Here is a 15,795-nt window from a genome sequence, read left to right on the forward strand (position 1 = left end):
TCATTTGGATATTTTCAGGTCTGGGAAAAATTTGGGATTAAACGGGTTAAGATTTTAATGAGATTTGTATTGTATTCACAGTGATTTAACATTAGCTATGCTGTATACCTACAAACAAGGACAGCTAGGTGCCGATTACGTTACCTAACAACACTGTTGACTTATCCTTCCAATGATGACGAAGCAGGTTTTAGACTTTAGTTGAATATTAATCACAAAATTAGAATGTGTCCATTTGTACCCCTTCAGGGTGTTTAATCTATTATATTTTGCTATGTACATGTCTATGTTTTTTTTAATTAAAGTGCGCAGTGAACTCTGTTGCCTTGAAACCGATGCTGGCGCCATTCATTTCATATTCGCTTCCGGCCAGCATGGTGGTGTAAACATAGTGGGTCACGTGACTGCCGGAGCTCTATTGACAATGGAAGGTGACGAGCCTTACACTATAAGTTGATGAGTTGATTTGTCTGCATTTTAATATGAGTCTGTCTGGTCATAGAGCTTTTTAGATGGATGCCGATGCTTTCTAAGTCGAGTAGAATCTGCAATCTCTGACCCAGTTCATTTGCTGGCTTCCATGGTTGCAATACAATGTTTCTTCCGCCAACTGGCAACCTGGGGTGTCGAAATACTATTGGGTAAATTGGCAGTGGGTGGGATTAGATAGAGACCAAAACAAAAACAGATATTCCAACACAGAATGCACATTACAAAGTAGAATAATTGGCTGTAGCATTGTTTTTCAGAGAAACAAGCATGTGAAATTAGCATGTTTCGTAAATATATATAATGGAACTTTTATGCTTTTTAGTACATTAATAAATAAATAAACAATACACAGCACCTTTAACCTTTAAATGCATACCTCGGGTCTTAAGTGACCTGGGACATCATTCACCACCCTCCTCCTCATTCATTTTTTATTGGTATTCCTCAATCAATTCATTATAAACAATATAACAAGAAATTTGTATTAATTTTTTGTAAAAATTGTATAGGGTCGCTATCGACCCGAGGTGTGTATAAGTGTACGTATAGTTTTTTTCTGCACAGCAATAATTGAATCCTAGATGACGGAATAAGTGCAATTCACTTTTATTCCACAAGGTGGCAATGTCTGATACACAATGCTGAAGTGACGTTTCATTTAGACAGAAAACAAAAGAATAAGAAAAACATGAAATGGCTCAGCGATTTACTGCAGAGCAAGTACCGATTGTAATGAAATATGACTGTAACTGTCACTGGATGGATCTGGTGAAGCTGTTAGCGATCGAAATATTGATTTTGAAGATGCTGAAAATTATATAGTTTTGAGAATATGTTTGAGATCGCGAATGGTCTCATATTCGCAACCTCAAACATAAAGCCCATTATTTGCTGAATTTACTGGGAAATGAGCTCTCACGTGGACAGTGATGATGGCATAAAATATCTGCTCAATCTGAGCCCTTTCAAGCTCCAAAAGGTAACAAAATATGCTTTATTTTATTCTTCTGTAATTGTTACTCTAATATCAGAGGAGTTTTATATTATCGTGACCGGTAGAGATCCATCCGTGTTAGATATATGTAAGAATGATTGGCGAAACAGTCATGCATTTAAGGGTTAATATATTTTCTTAGACAAAATAGTATAGAATTAGAATATTGACCATTTATCAGTTGATTTGTAAGTTAATCGGAAGCTCCTGTAAGTTCCTGGCTAAATAATACTGCTGAAATCTGAAAAATGTCAAAAAAAAAATGTCTGTTGTTGTTGTTTTTCTTTTATCTTCATTTTACTCTGTAGCAAAAGTAGAATGGACAGTATAGACAGGAAATCACAGGTTCTGTGTTTCACAGGCATGTAAAAAGAACCGCAGACTGACCAGAGATCAGTGTTAGTCTCACCGTCCTGAGAAGTCCTCTCCCACCATCATTAATCTTACTTTTCCCTGCTTTCAACAACCCCTGTTGCAGGCAGACTCCCATGGGCTCTCGTCTCTCTATCCAAGTGTCTGTTATTGTTGTCCTCCCCCCACCCCACTCCTCTACCTTGTCTGTTGAACTGAAATGTGATTAAGTAGTGCTTCCCAGCTTTCCACATAAAACAGTATGACTCAGCAGGTATTCATGACATTTTATTTGTGAAATTCGAAACCTAGTTTTTTTTTTTTTTTTCTTGGTTAAATTCTACGTAAATGTCGCAAACCCATATATGCATGGAACATTTTTTTTTTCTCCATTAAACCACTTAAACCTCATAATTAAAGATGTCAGACTTGTTTCAAATTCTAGCTGTTTCCAGTAATAATAATTTAATTATTTAAAGAGCAACAACTCATGGAACTGGAATTATTTTATTTATTAAAAATTGTTTGTATGAAAATACTATGCAGCGCCTCTGCATTCCAGCAGTTTGTTGATCAAAGCTGGATTTGTTCTTTAAGATCAAGAATGTGAAATGGTTATTGGGCTACACAATACTGGAGAATTCCAGAACTACTCAGAGGATGTCCCTGAGAAAGTTTGACAACCTCTCTGAATAGTTTGGAAAGTAAAAGGTCAGAAGGTCTTGAGATTTGAGCACAAACATTTTTTTGCTATTCACAGTTTTCACCGGCCCTCACAGTCCTTTTGGCCACACTTTGGTGATGCAAAGCTGCAGACTGTCGAGTAGAAATGTGTTGTAGAGGCCTAGTGTGCCAAGTCCGCAAGTACATATCGAATGTGCCATTTGGGACAGAGCCATCTTTATAACTATAATAGGTTTTGTACCATAAGTGAATTTCTGCAATTAATATGACAAAATTGGAAATAGTTGAAATAACAGTTTAATTTGATCTAAATGATAATCTAATGATAATTTGTACTAGCCTTAGTTGAATAATAAGAATAATAATAAAAAAGATTTATAAATATAGCTTAAATATTATTGTTAAATTAATAAATACAATTCTGATTTTTAATATTGTGTGTGTAAATAATAAATAATGTATTTATTTATATTTGACATTTGTTTTAATTAATTTAGTTTTATTTTTTGTGTAATATTTCACCTCTATTTAAAATCAAGATTTCCATAACTCCACTACACACACACACTGTTGAAAAAAAAATATAATAAACACTATCATTTATAAATGGAGATTTAATGTTATTGTTAATGAATTCAATAAAAAAATAAAATTGTGATTTTAAAAAATAAATAAATAAATAAATCAACCAATAAATAAATATCATTGTTTTCAATTAATTAATTTAGTTAATTTATATTATTTTAATCTAACATTCCACCTCTTTTTAAAATAAAGAACTTCAGCTAAGGATATACTGTTCTCATCTAAGCTTTTATTACAACACAGCTAGACTTGATGGACAAAATGAAATCATATTCTTGAAAATACTCAAATAAATAATCCAAAGAAATCCAGCTTAAGGTGACTTTATTTCACTATTGAAAATAAAGCATGAGACTTTGAGGCCAATTGTTCTTGAACTTTTAGACCGGTTTGGCTCTTATTTCATTTTTGACACACACCCCCAAATACATCTACTGTACAATTAATCCTACTCTTGTCTGACTATGCGAAGGCAAGGAACAATGAGATATTGCATTGACTTGAAATGTCAGGAATTACACGACTTGGCTTCAACACTTCGCTTTGAGACCTTTATTAAAATGAATGTCTGAGGATTTAGCTTTCATGTTCCCCGGCACCCCAACATCGGTGTCTTATTTGTAACATTACTGGTCACAGTTTTGAGGGATTAGTAGGGTGGTTTTAGCTTATCGTCTCTGGCAGAGGCGCAGGAAGCTAAAACTGTGTCTCTGAGCAAAAATACAACTAAAACTAAACATGATATTATTAATATACCACAGTCAGTGAGGAGTTTAGCTAGACGGCTGTATTTTATTAGGGGCTAGCTACTGAAGATGTGATGGCAGCTAATGTTTTTATTAGCCCTGAGGGTAGCAGTTTGGGGACAGTGTCACCCACTGGTTTTTAAATGATAAATATCAGCACATACTTGCGTTCAAATACAGGAAATACAAGTAGACAAGTGATCAAGTGCGAAGACCACAAGTGTGGCTATATCTTTGCAGTACTTTTGTCAAATTTAGTATGTGTAGTAGTTGCAATGCTCTAATAATTTGGTGGAAGTGCCAGCTATTGGAGAAAAAATAAGCAACTGCAGTATGTTTAAGATATTACACATTTTTCAGGGATGTTATGTCTATTTATATTAGTAGCAGACCTTCTGCTGCCATGATTGGCTCTGTAATTGCCGTTTGCTGCTATGATTAAAGGATTAATTGGTTCACTTTCAAATAAAAATTTCCTGATAATTTACTCATCCCCATGTCATCCAAGATGTCCATGTCCTTCTTTCTTCAGTTGAAAAGAAATTAAGGTTTTTGATCAAAACATTCCAGGATTATTCTCCTTATAGTGGACTTCAGTTGACGGTTTTACAGTTACAGTTTTACAGTTTTTAAAATGACAGTTTCAGTGAAGTGTCAAAGGGTTTTAAACGATACCAGATGAGAAATAAGGGTCTTATCTAGCGAAACTTGAATAGGAAAGGTGTGGGACGTACAGCGTAAGCTTTTTGAAGAATACGGAAGGCGATCTGGCGGAAGCACTTGCAATAAAACCTACATTTTTATTTTTTTTAGAAAATGACTGATCGTTCTGTTAGATAAGACCCTTATTCCTCGTCTGGTATCGTTTAAAGCCCTTTGAAGCTGCACTGAACCGTTTGGGGCCAATTGAAGTCCACTATAAGGAGAATAATCCTGGAATGTTTTCATCAAAAACCTTAATTTCTTTTTGACTGAAGAAGTAAGGACATGAACATCTTGGATGACATCGGGGTGAGTAAGGCCCCGTCCACACGGAGACACGTTTTTGTGAATACGCACAATGTATCGGATAGGCGTTTCGTCCACACGGATCCGGCGTTTTTGGAAGGTGAAACCGCTATTTTTTTAAAACGGGTCCCAGTGGATAAATCTTAAAACGCCGTCTTTGCATTTTCATGTGGACAGCCTATCCGTATATTTTGTGAAACGATGATGTCATCACCCCACGTGTCGACCCTAGTCAGATGCCGCTAACAGTACAAAACTACAACAACAACAACAACAGCAATAGCAGACTCTAGATGCTTGTGTTCGTGCTGCAGAAGCTACTGAGCCAAAATAAAATTTTGTATACAGCGCGCAAGGTTTATGCGCATGCTCCAAGTCTTGTTCGCTGCTTTAAGTGCATCTCTGTGGCAGAATTCTAGCACCAGATACTGGTCTAGCATGCATACTACATCGTTTTGAGTCGTTTCAGTGGTTTCGTGTGGACACAGATATTTCTTGAAATGAGAAGAAAAAAAAAAAGATCGGATTGAGTAAGCTCCGGCATCATGTGGACGTAGCCTAAATAATCAGGAAATTTTTATTTGAAAGTTGACTAATCCTTTAACAGTTTTAATATCTATAAATATATATCTTTAATATATATTTAAAAAAAAAAGAAAAAAAAAAGTAATAATTTAAAAATTGTTCCATTATTATGGCAACACAGTTGGATGTGTTTGGTATTATTTAGGATTGGAATAGTTGTTTGTATAGCATACACTATCATGTACCTGATTTGGTGAAGTGGTGGATGTAAATTTTTAAGTTTTAGGGAAGCTATTTTGAAATTCTGTCATCTGACAAGGTTGATATATACTCTTGTGAAGATGGAGAGCAGGGATCTATTTGCAGCAATACAACTTTATTAGCACAAAAAAAACAACTGAGGGTTTAAATACACAAGATAATGAAAAATCAACAAGAAACGGGTGGCGAACATAATCCGTAACTAAGGAAAAAATTAGAACATACTTTGCTGTGTCCGAAATTGCCCTCTATAATCTCATTCACTCTTCCCTACATTAGTCCACTAATATAGTTCACTTGAAGGAGAGAATGAAAACCAATGAGTGAATTCGGGAGCCCGATCACACGAAAATGCATATTAATAGTACGAGTTTGTAATCTCGTAGAATATATACCCCAAAATGAGTTTTGGCGTGCTCATGGTACGCAGTTTTTCGCGTGCATATGATACGTACTTTATGGCGTATTATACATACGAACCCCCCCACCCCCATCCTACCCAAGAACGTATCATATACACGCCATAAAGTGTGTATCATATGCACTCGAAAAATCTGTGTACCATAAACACGCCAAAACTCATTTTGGCGTATATATCTACGGGATTACAAACTCATACTATTGATACGCATTCTCATGTGATCGTGTTGGAATTCGGACACTGAGGGTCTGTTTACATCTGCACTGATAAAAATTATTTTATGTTGAAGTAAATACTACAGAAAAAAAAAAATAAACAAATGTAATTTCCACATGAAAAAGTTAGGCAATAATTAGAAAATAATTACAAAAACAAAGTAAATTCTATATTAGTACTCAATTCAAGCTTGTAAAAATTAAAGCATAAATATCAACATTATAAAATTAAGTAAAACTACTCAGCTTTTCTGATACTGGTGTTCCCATCATGCACTGGGCCTTGAATAATTAATAAGGTTGATTTTTCACTGTTTTCCAGCTGTATTTACACTGTTTTATCATTGCTTTTGTGGTTAGGTTTAGTAACTTACCATTTTGTGACATTTGGAGTTAATTTTCTACTCAAAATGGCACATTCACACTCAAAAACGACCCACTGAATGTTACTGTCATTGTGTATTGTGTACCAAGTATTGAGGTCTCTGTGTTCAGGTGCCGTGTTACGGTAACACTTTAGAATAACTCACGCTATGAAGCATTAGTTAAGCATTAGTAAATAGTCAATTCATCATTTATAAAACATTAATAGACATTAGTAAGCCATTTATAAATACAGCTATAAATGCTTTGTTCTTGATTTATAAGCATATCTATAATGAGTTTAATAATTGTATTTTCATACTTTATTAATGATTAATTTATCATTTCTAAATTATGTATTTCATTATTCACAAACCAGTAATTTAGGAGTTGTCAGTGGTTCATAAGATCATTTAGGAAGTGTGACTAAATGATTAATACAATATTTAAATGTACATTTATGCATCTTATTATTTAGACATATAGTAATAGTTACTTAGTGTGTTAATAAATGCTTTATTAACATATTCCTAGTGTCAAAACTTCCACGGTACTAACTTTAAAACATTAGAGAACAGCAGTGTAGAAGATCACTGAACCTTTAAATCTCATTTATAAAAGCTTTACAGAGCATAAATAGTCCTCACTTTAGATGAGCTCACAAAAATAGTTAACTGACAACTTCTAAATGTTTTATAATTACCTGAATTAATCATGAATTGCAGTAGAAATGTGTGTTAATAAAACACACTAAGTAACTATTACTATGTGTCTAAATAATAAGATGTATAAATGAATGTTTAAATAGTTTATTAATCATTTACTTACACTTCCTAAATGAACCACTGACAACTCCCAAATAACTGGTTTGTAAATAATGTAATACTTAATTTAGAAATGATACATTGATTATTAATAAAGTATGAAAATACAATTATTAAACACATTATAGATATGCTTATAAATCAAGAATAAAGCAATTATAGCTGTATTTATAAACTACTTACAAATGTCTATTAATGCTTTATAAGTGATGAACTAACTATTAACTAATGCTTAACTAATGCTTCATAGTGTGCAGTTATTATAAAGTGTTACCCGTGTTACTTCTAATATGTATGTGTGCTGTCTACACAATATCTATTGTATTATTTACGTTGATGTTTCTAAGTGAATCATACATTTTAAAAGTGTAGTTTAATTCAGTGTTATATTGTTTGAGTAAAATGTATTGCAAAGGAAACTTCAACTAAGTAGAAATTACTCAACCTTTTAGCCTACTGGCCAAGTTAAAATTTCTTATTTTCTTTGTTAATTTTACTTTAAAAATATGCATGCAAAAACTTGCAAAAGAAAAAATTAAGTAAATTTTACTAGTTTTTTTTAACTTGTAATTTTAGTAATTGTATTAAAATACAAATAGACGGAGACACATTCCCGTTTACTCCTGGTGTTTTAGTTTGTCACTTTTGTCCACTTTCAACCACTTCTGTCCTAATTTGTTTTGAGGGGAGAGTCTATGGGTTGGCAAATGTATGGATTTTTTCAGATCTTTCAATCTAATTGACAAAATAAGCTCACACAATTTACATATGAACGCACCCAGAGACGATGGAAAAACATACGAGCTTTCACTGAACGCTGAAATAGTGAGAGAACATTGCACTGGGTACATTTTTCATCTTCAGACTAAACTTGGTTTAAGTTCCGAGTTTAAATCCGATCTGGCTAGAATGCTTCCCATAATGTTTACACATTCGACCACATGAGTGTTTTCACCTAGTGGTCAAAAGTGGACAAGCTCAAAAAGGTTTTAGACCACATTTACATCTGTATTTAGCATTGTCCACTTGTGATCCGATCGACCAAAATGCATCTTAATACCAGTTGTAAACAGTGAGTCGGAAGGGCTGCCACTTTTGCGGTTTGTGCTTGCTGTTTAATATTTATTTGAAACTTAGAAAACTAGCAGGTCCAGTAGAAAGATGAAAAGATGTATAAACCTTAGTTAAACTATTTAATAATTAATTAAAAAGGAATTTATACCTTTATGATATTGCGCTGTACCCACGTTGGACCAGCAGTTTGGAAAATGGATGGATGGATGATTCAGCTGTGGGCGCCATCTTCTGTTCAGACGTGAGAATTCATTCAACATGCCACTCTCACAGTGCATTATGGGTATTCTCTAGCCGCTGAGAATACATCAGTTGTACACTCGTTGCTGCGATGCATTGTGGGATTGAATGAGTGACTCGATAACATCCACTGTTTCGGACACCACTACAAATGGCTGTCCACTCAAATAGTGGCGACTTCAGACACAGACCAGTGAACCCATGACAACCAAGGAAACAGGAACTAAACAGGCAAAGGGAAACCAGAAAAAAAATGTACGGAAATAATCTTCAAACTAGGAGTTTTTGAACACAAAGAACCAAAACTGTAACACCTACCTCAACTTCCTGTTTCAACAGGAAGTGCGTCCCCTCAGCAGCAGCTGGTAGCCCTGGGGCTGAGTTTTTAGAAGGTTCTCTGTGAAAAGGACATGGGAGTATTGCAGATGACAGCTACTGCTAATGCAACAGAACACAATATGGACAAAAAGGAAGAATAGGACAGAGAGGACAAATTTTAGAAAGGCTGAACAACATCAAAGTGCAACTTTAAATATCATATCAGGGGTCAAAAAAGAAGGTGCATGAAACAGGGTGAAAGAGGCACTGTGAGCACAAGAGAAAAGAGGATGCAGGGGCTTTGATGTTCAAAGGTCTCTTGAATCCACTCAGGAAAAACAGACAATAAGAAGTACTGTATGTATTAATATTGACCTAAAGACAAGGAGCTCTTCTTAATGTCATTCTGTGGTTTGTTTTAGAAGGTAGGAGGAGACTGGCACTCTATCCATAATTTTAACTTTTAATTTCCTTTCTTTATTGTTTGCTTTTTAAATCATGTTGGAGAACTCATGATCTTAGGACTGAAATATGGATGGCCAGTGAGCCACAAACGCTGACCCAAAGCGAAATTAAGAATTAATGAGGATGAATATTAATTATCAGCAGTTAATCATAACCCAGAAACCAATAAAATAAAATGCCCTTAATTTTCTGTAAGTGATTTACAATTATGTAGTTCAGAAGTGGCAGAAAAAACGTTAATATCAATGAGCTCTTCCAGTGCGTCAGCCAAATGCGATCAAACCTAGAAGAAGAAAGCTGAGAAAATCACTATTTAATGAAGGGAGTGGGGAAATGAGGCGAGCGGATTGAGATTGTTTGGTTTGCGAGAACAAGAAACGGAGAAGAAAGACTTTTGAAGGGTTTGTCAGAGCAAATGAGAAAGATGACAAGTTTGAAAGAGGTTTTCACATGCATGCTTATGTAAATAATGTGTTAATTACAGAGCATCCAGCATCCAGATTACAGACATGAAACAGGGGCCTCTTGTTGTGACCTTTCTGAATGGATATGCAATCAGACTCCAATAAATAGACCTTCTATTTCAAGTGCTCAGTCTCGCCCCCTCCCTTGCCCCAATCAGTGACTCCATTTCACTCTTTTTCATGGCTGCATCTTCCCATCAGCTCTCCTTGTCCTCTTCTTCTCTCATTTCTCATTTGCTATGATCTGTCTTGATTTGGCACTATGAGATCTAAGCCATGGGCAGACAAAATGGCAGAGACAAAGTTACAGCTGCATATTCTTAACAGGTTTATTTAAAGTAATACCTTGATTTTAAATTTTCTGTCACATAGATCAGAGTTTATTAACATATTGTGGAGTGATTGCGGTTTTGCTTTTTGTTTGAGTGGACAATAAAACCAATGCTCTTGTTAAGGATTCTGTACACCTCTCAACACAAGCATCATGTGCTGCTTTGACCTCCAAAAGCTTGAAACAGAATAAAGTCCTAGGCCCCAGATAACAAGAGTAAACTAGATCTTGTAATCATGTTAATTTGCTCTCTGGCTAATTTGCCTCTTCAAACGCATGTGCAGATTTGATTTGTATACTGGATTGAGTTGTTGATTGAGATAATTACACATTTCTGTGTTTATAGGAAAGGGCACATGCATCAATACTTCAAACTATGATTAGCAATGCACCAGTTGCCAGTCTGGGAAACCCTGACGTAATGTAATGTTTAATGCACTTCATGTTGTTGATAATAGGAGATATTTTCTTTGTATTTGTATTTTTATATACACAGATTACCCTATTCAATTCAGTGTGATAAATGAGTTAGGACGAAAGTAATCTAAAAGTAATCAAAAGTAGTCAGATTATATTATCTAAAATGTGTAATGTAACGGATTACATTACTAACTACAATTTCTGTCATGTGGTTTGGAATCAATATTATAATCCGCATATCAATGCAACTTTCATGAAGTAAACTTTCATTAAAAGCCTTCCTTCCTCTGGAAAAAAATAGTCCCTGACCATTAACTGCAACACAAGTTACATTATTATGCCATTAGATGGCGGCAAATACTGTCATTATGAGTGTGTCAGTCAGCAGCGAAGACTTTTATATTGAAAAGACTTGTTTGAATTGTTGTGAACACGGAACAAGACGCAACTGACAAACGCTTTGACTAGCGCTGTCAGTCACGGGAAAACCCCTTAACTATTAAAAGGACAAGATAATACATCGGACATTTAAACAGATTTTTAATTATGAACATAGGACTGACCTGAAGGGAAATGCTAAATCTGAATGCAGGTAATAAAGTCGTTTACTCGATCTCTTTCTCACAATACTCTTCTACATAATACAGTAAGCTTCAATGAACATTATCAATTGGGAACTTACAGTTTACGTTGCTAAGAGTGGTTGCTAAGGGTGTTGTTCTGTAAAACCGTTGGGTGAAGCGATCATAGCCATGTTTTATCGTGAATAAAACACAGCTATTGAACAATCAGAATCAAGGACACTAACTAACCGTTTATAAAATATTTTTTAAATAATATATATTTTTTGTGTGATATGACGTGAGATATGAACTTTGCATAATTCAATTGAATGTGGGTTCATGAAACTTTACTGTGTTGGACTTGGGATGTTCTTGGTGCATTGAAAGCCATAATTCTTTGAATAACTTTTTATACAGTTTGTAAAGCTTTCTTACTACTTTGCTTTGTCCTCTAAATGCCATTTTTACATTTTTATGAAAATCATAATTTTAGGTGCAAAGTTGGGCTTCTCATTGCATAGACAGACATTGCAAAATGTAATATAAACTGTCTGCACTTTGAAAGGTCAGAGTTCCAATTGTTTCAGTCATGAGCACCATATTACACAGTTTAAGCAGAGTGTAAAGAAGTAATGCTATACAGTAAAGTTCAGTTCATTGTGCTATGATGCGATTTATGTGACTACTGTTTCACACCAAAACTTTGCTGTGACCTACTTTTTTTGTTCTATAAAAAATGGATTATATGATAATGTTACAGGAAAATGAGATAGTTCAACTTGTCATGGCCCGTTGCGTAATGTCAACACATCTGCTCTAAACATCCCATTAAAAAGTACATAATCTTTCTGTTACCCACTCCAAAACGGATTACCCTTTGCCAAATTCCTAAGTGTGTTCCAGTGGAGTTATCACCCTTGAAAGGCTTCATGAGCTTTTGAAATGCCTCTTCACCTTTTGAGTAGGCGCTAATTACCCATGACTGCCTGCTACACTTTACATGAGGCCCAGCTGTGCACAGCAAACACCCACCACGCAAACCCAAGGGCTCGTTTCATTTGGTTTCCTTAGAATGACTCTACTGCTAATTTGAGCGTGCATCTGTGGCCAACGCTGGCCTACAGGTCTCACTAAACACACAGTTTAATGATCTCCCAAAAGAGAAACAGCCCCAAACAACTCCCAAATTACACTGTAATTGCAACAATTATGTTGTGAGGGGAGGGGTCACCTGTAGGCTGGAGGACACGCTTGACTGCAGGCTGGGAAATTTCCAAAGCCTGTGTGCTGTTAAAACTAACATGCATCGCTTAAAGTGGTAAATAAGTGTGTGGATTTATTCAAAGGAAGCTGGTTATCTAGTCAGTGGACTAATCATCAGTCATATACTGTAAACATGAGTTTGATGGTAATTAATTAATTATACAAGGTATCAATCTATCCATCCATCCATTTGTCTGTGTTTCTAATCCATCCATCCATCCATCCATTCCATTTGTCTGTTTGTAATCCATCCATCCATGCCTTTGTCTGTTCATAATCCATACTTCCATCCATCACTTTGTCTCTCTGTTCATAATCCATACTTCCATCCATCATCAAACCATTTGTCCATCTGTTCACCATCCATCCATCCATCCATCCATCCATCCATCCATCCATCCATCCATCCCATTGTCTGTCTCTTCATAATCCATCAATCCATCACTTTGTCTTTATGTTCATAATCCATACTTCCATCCATCCATCCCTTCGTCTGTCTGTTCATCCATCCATCCATCCATTTGTCCATCTGTTCTCCATCCATCAATCCATCTATCATCACTTTGTCTGTCTGTTCATAATCCATACTTCCACCCATCCATCCCTGTGTCTGTCTGTTCATCATCCATCCATCACTTTGTCTGTCTCTTCATAATCCATCCTTCCATCCATCCATCTATCCATCCATCCTTTGTCTGTCTGTTCATAATCCATCTATCCATCACTTTGTCTGTCTGTTCTTAATCCATACTTCCATCCATCCATCCATCCCTTTCTCTGTCCATCCATCCATCCATCCATCCATCCATCCATCCATCAATCATTTTGTCTGTTTCTAATCCATCCATCCATCCATCCATCCATGCCTTTGTCTGTTCATAATCCATCCTTCCATCCATCCATTTGTCCATCTGTTCACCATCCATCCATCCATCCATTCTTCCATCCATCCATCCATCCATCCCTTTGTCTGTCTGTTCATAATCCATACTTCCATCCATCATCCATCCATTTGTCCATCTGTTCACAATCAATCAATCAATCAATCCATCCATCCATCCATCCATCCATCCATCCATCCATCCATCCATCCATCCCTTTGACTGTCTGTTCATAATCCATCTATCCATCACTTTGTCTGTCTGTTCATAATCCATACTTCCATCCATCCCTTTGTCTGTCTGTTCATAATCCATACTACTATCCATCATCCATCCATTTGTCAATCTGTTCACCATCAATCCATCCATCCATCCATTTATCCCTTTGTCTGTCTGTTCATAATCCATACTTCCATCCATCCATCCATCCATTCTTCCATCCATCCATCCATTCTTCCATCCATCCATCCATCCATCCATCCATCCCTTTGTCTGTCTGTTCATAATCCATCTATCCATCACTTTGTCTGTCTGTTCATAATCCATACTTCCATCCATCATCCATCCATTTGTCCATCTGTTCACCATCCATCCATCCATCCATCCATCCATCCATCCATCCATCCATCCATCCATCCATCCATCCATCCATCCATCCATCCATCCATCCATCCATCCCTTTGTCTGTCTGTTCATAATCCATCTATCCATCACTTTGTCTGTCTGTTCATAATCCATACTTCCATCCATCCATCCTTCCATCCATCCATCCCTTTGTCTGTCTGTTCATAATCCATACTTCCATCCATCATCCATCCATCCATTTGTCCATCTGTTCACAATCAATCCATCCATCCATCCATCCATCCATCCATCCATCCGTCCATCCCTTTGTCTGTTTGTTCATAATCCATCTATCCATCACTTTGTCTGTCTGTTCATAATCCATACTTCCATCCATCCCTTTTTTTGTCTTTTCATCCATCCATCCATTTGTCCATTTGTCCATCCCTCCACCCATCCATCCATCCATCCATCCATCCATCCATCCCTCCACCCACCCATCCATCCATCCATCCATCCATCCATCCCTTTGTCTGTCTGTTCATAATCCATCTATCCATCACTTTGTCTGTCTGTTCATAATCCATACTTCCATCCATCCCTTTGTCTGTCTGTTCATAATCCATACTTCCATCCATCCCTTTGTCTGTCTGTTCATAATCCATACTTCCATCCATCATCCATCCATTTGTCCATCTGTTCACCATCAATCAATCAATCCATCCATCCATCCATCCATCCATCCATCCATCCATCCATCCATCCATCCATCCATCCCTTTGTCTGTCTGTTCATAATCCATCTATCCATCACTTTGTCTGTCTGTTCATAATCCATACTTCCATCCATCCATCCATCCATCCATCCATCCATCCATCCATCCTTCCATCCATCCATCCCTTTGTCTGTCTGTTCATAATCCATACTTCCATCCACCATCCATCCATTTGTCCATCTGTTCACAATCCATCCATCCATCCATCCATCCATCCATCCATCCATCCATCCATCCATCCATCCATCCATCCATCCATCCATCCATCCATCCATCCATCCATCCATCCATCCCTTTGTCTGTCTGTTCATAATCCATCTATCCATCACTTTGTCTGTCTGTTCATAATCCATACTTCCATCCATCCATCCATCCCTTTGTCTGTCTGTTCATAATCCATCTATCCATCACTTTGTCTGTCTGTTCATAATCCATACTTCCATCCATCCATCCATCCATCCATCCATCCATCCATCCATCCATCCATCCCTTTGTCTGTCTGTTCATAATCCATCTATCCATCACTTTGTCTGTCTGTTCATAATCCATACTTCCATCCATCCCTTTGTCTGTCTGTTCATCCATCCATCCATTTGTCCATCTGTTCACCATCCATCCACCCATCCATCCATCCATCACTTTGTCTGTCTGTTCATAATCCATCTATCCATCACTCTGTCTGTTCATAATCCATCTATCCATCACTCTGTCTGTTCATCATCCATCCATCCATCCATCCATCCATCCATCCATCCATCCATCCATCCATCCATCCATCCATCCATCCATCCATCCATCCATCCATCCATCCATCCATCCATCCATCCATCACTTTGTCTGTCTCTTCATAATCCATCCTTCCATCAATCCATCCCTTTCCATCCATCCATCCATCCATCCATCCATCCATCCATCCATCCATCCTCAAGAAGTAGCTAATTTTAGAGAGTGAAACAAAAGTGAAAATG

This window comes from Chanodichthys erythropterus, chromosome 19, assembly GCF_024489055.1.
Source record: "Chanodichthys erythropterus isolate Z2021 chromosome 19, ASM2448905v1, whole genome shotgun sequence".
NCBI classification, from domain to species: domain Eukaryota; kingdom Metazoa; phylum Chordata; class Actinopteri; order Cypriniformes; family Xenocyprididae; genus Chanodichthys; species Chanodichthys erythropterus.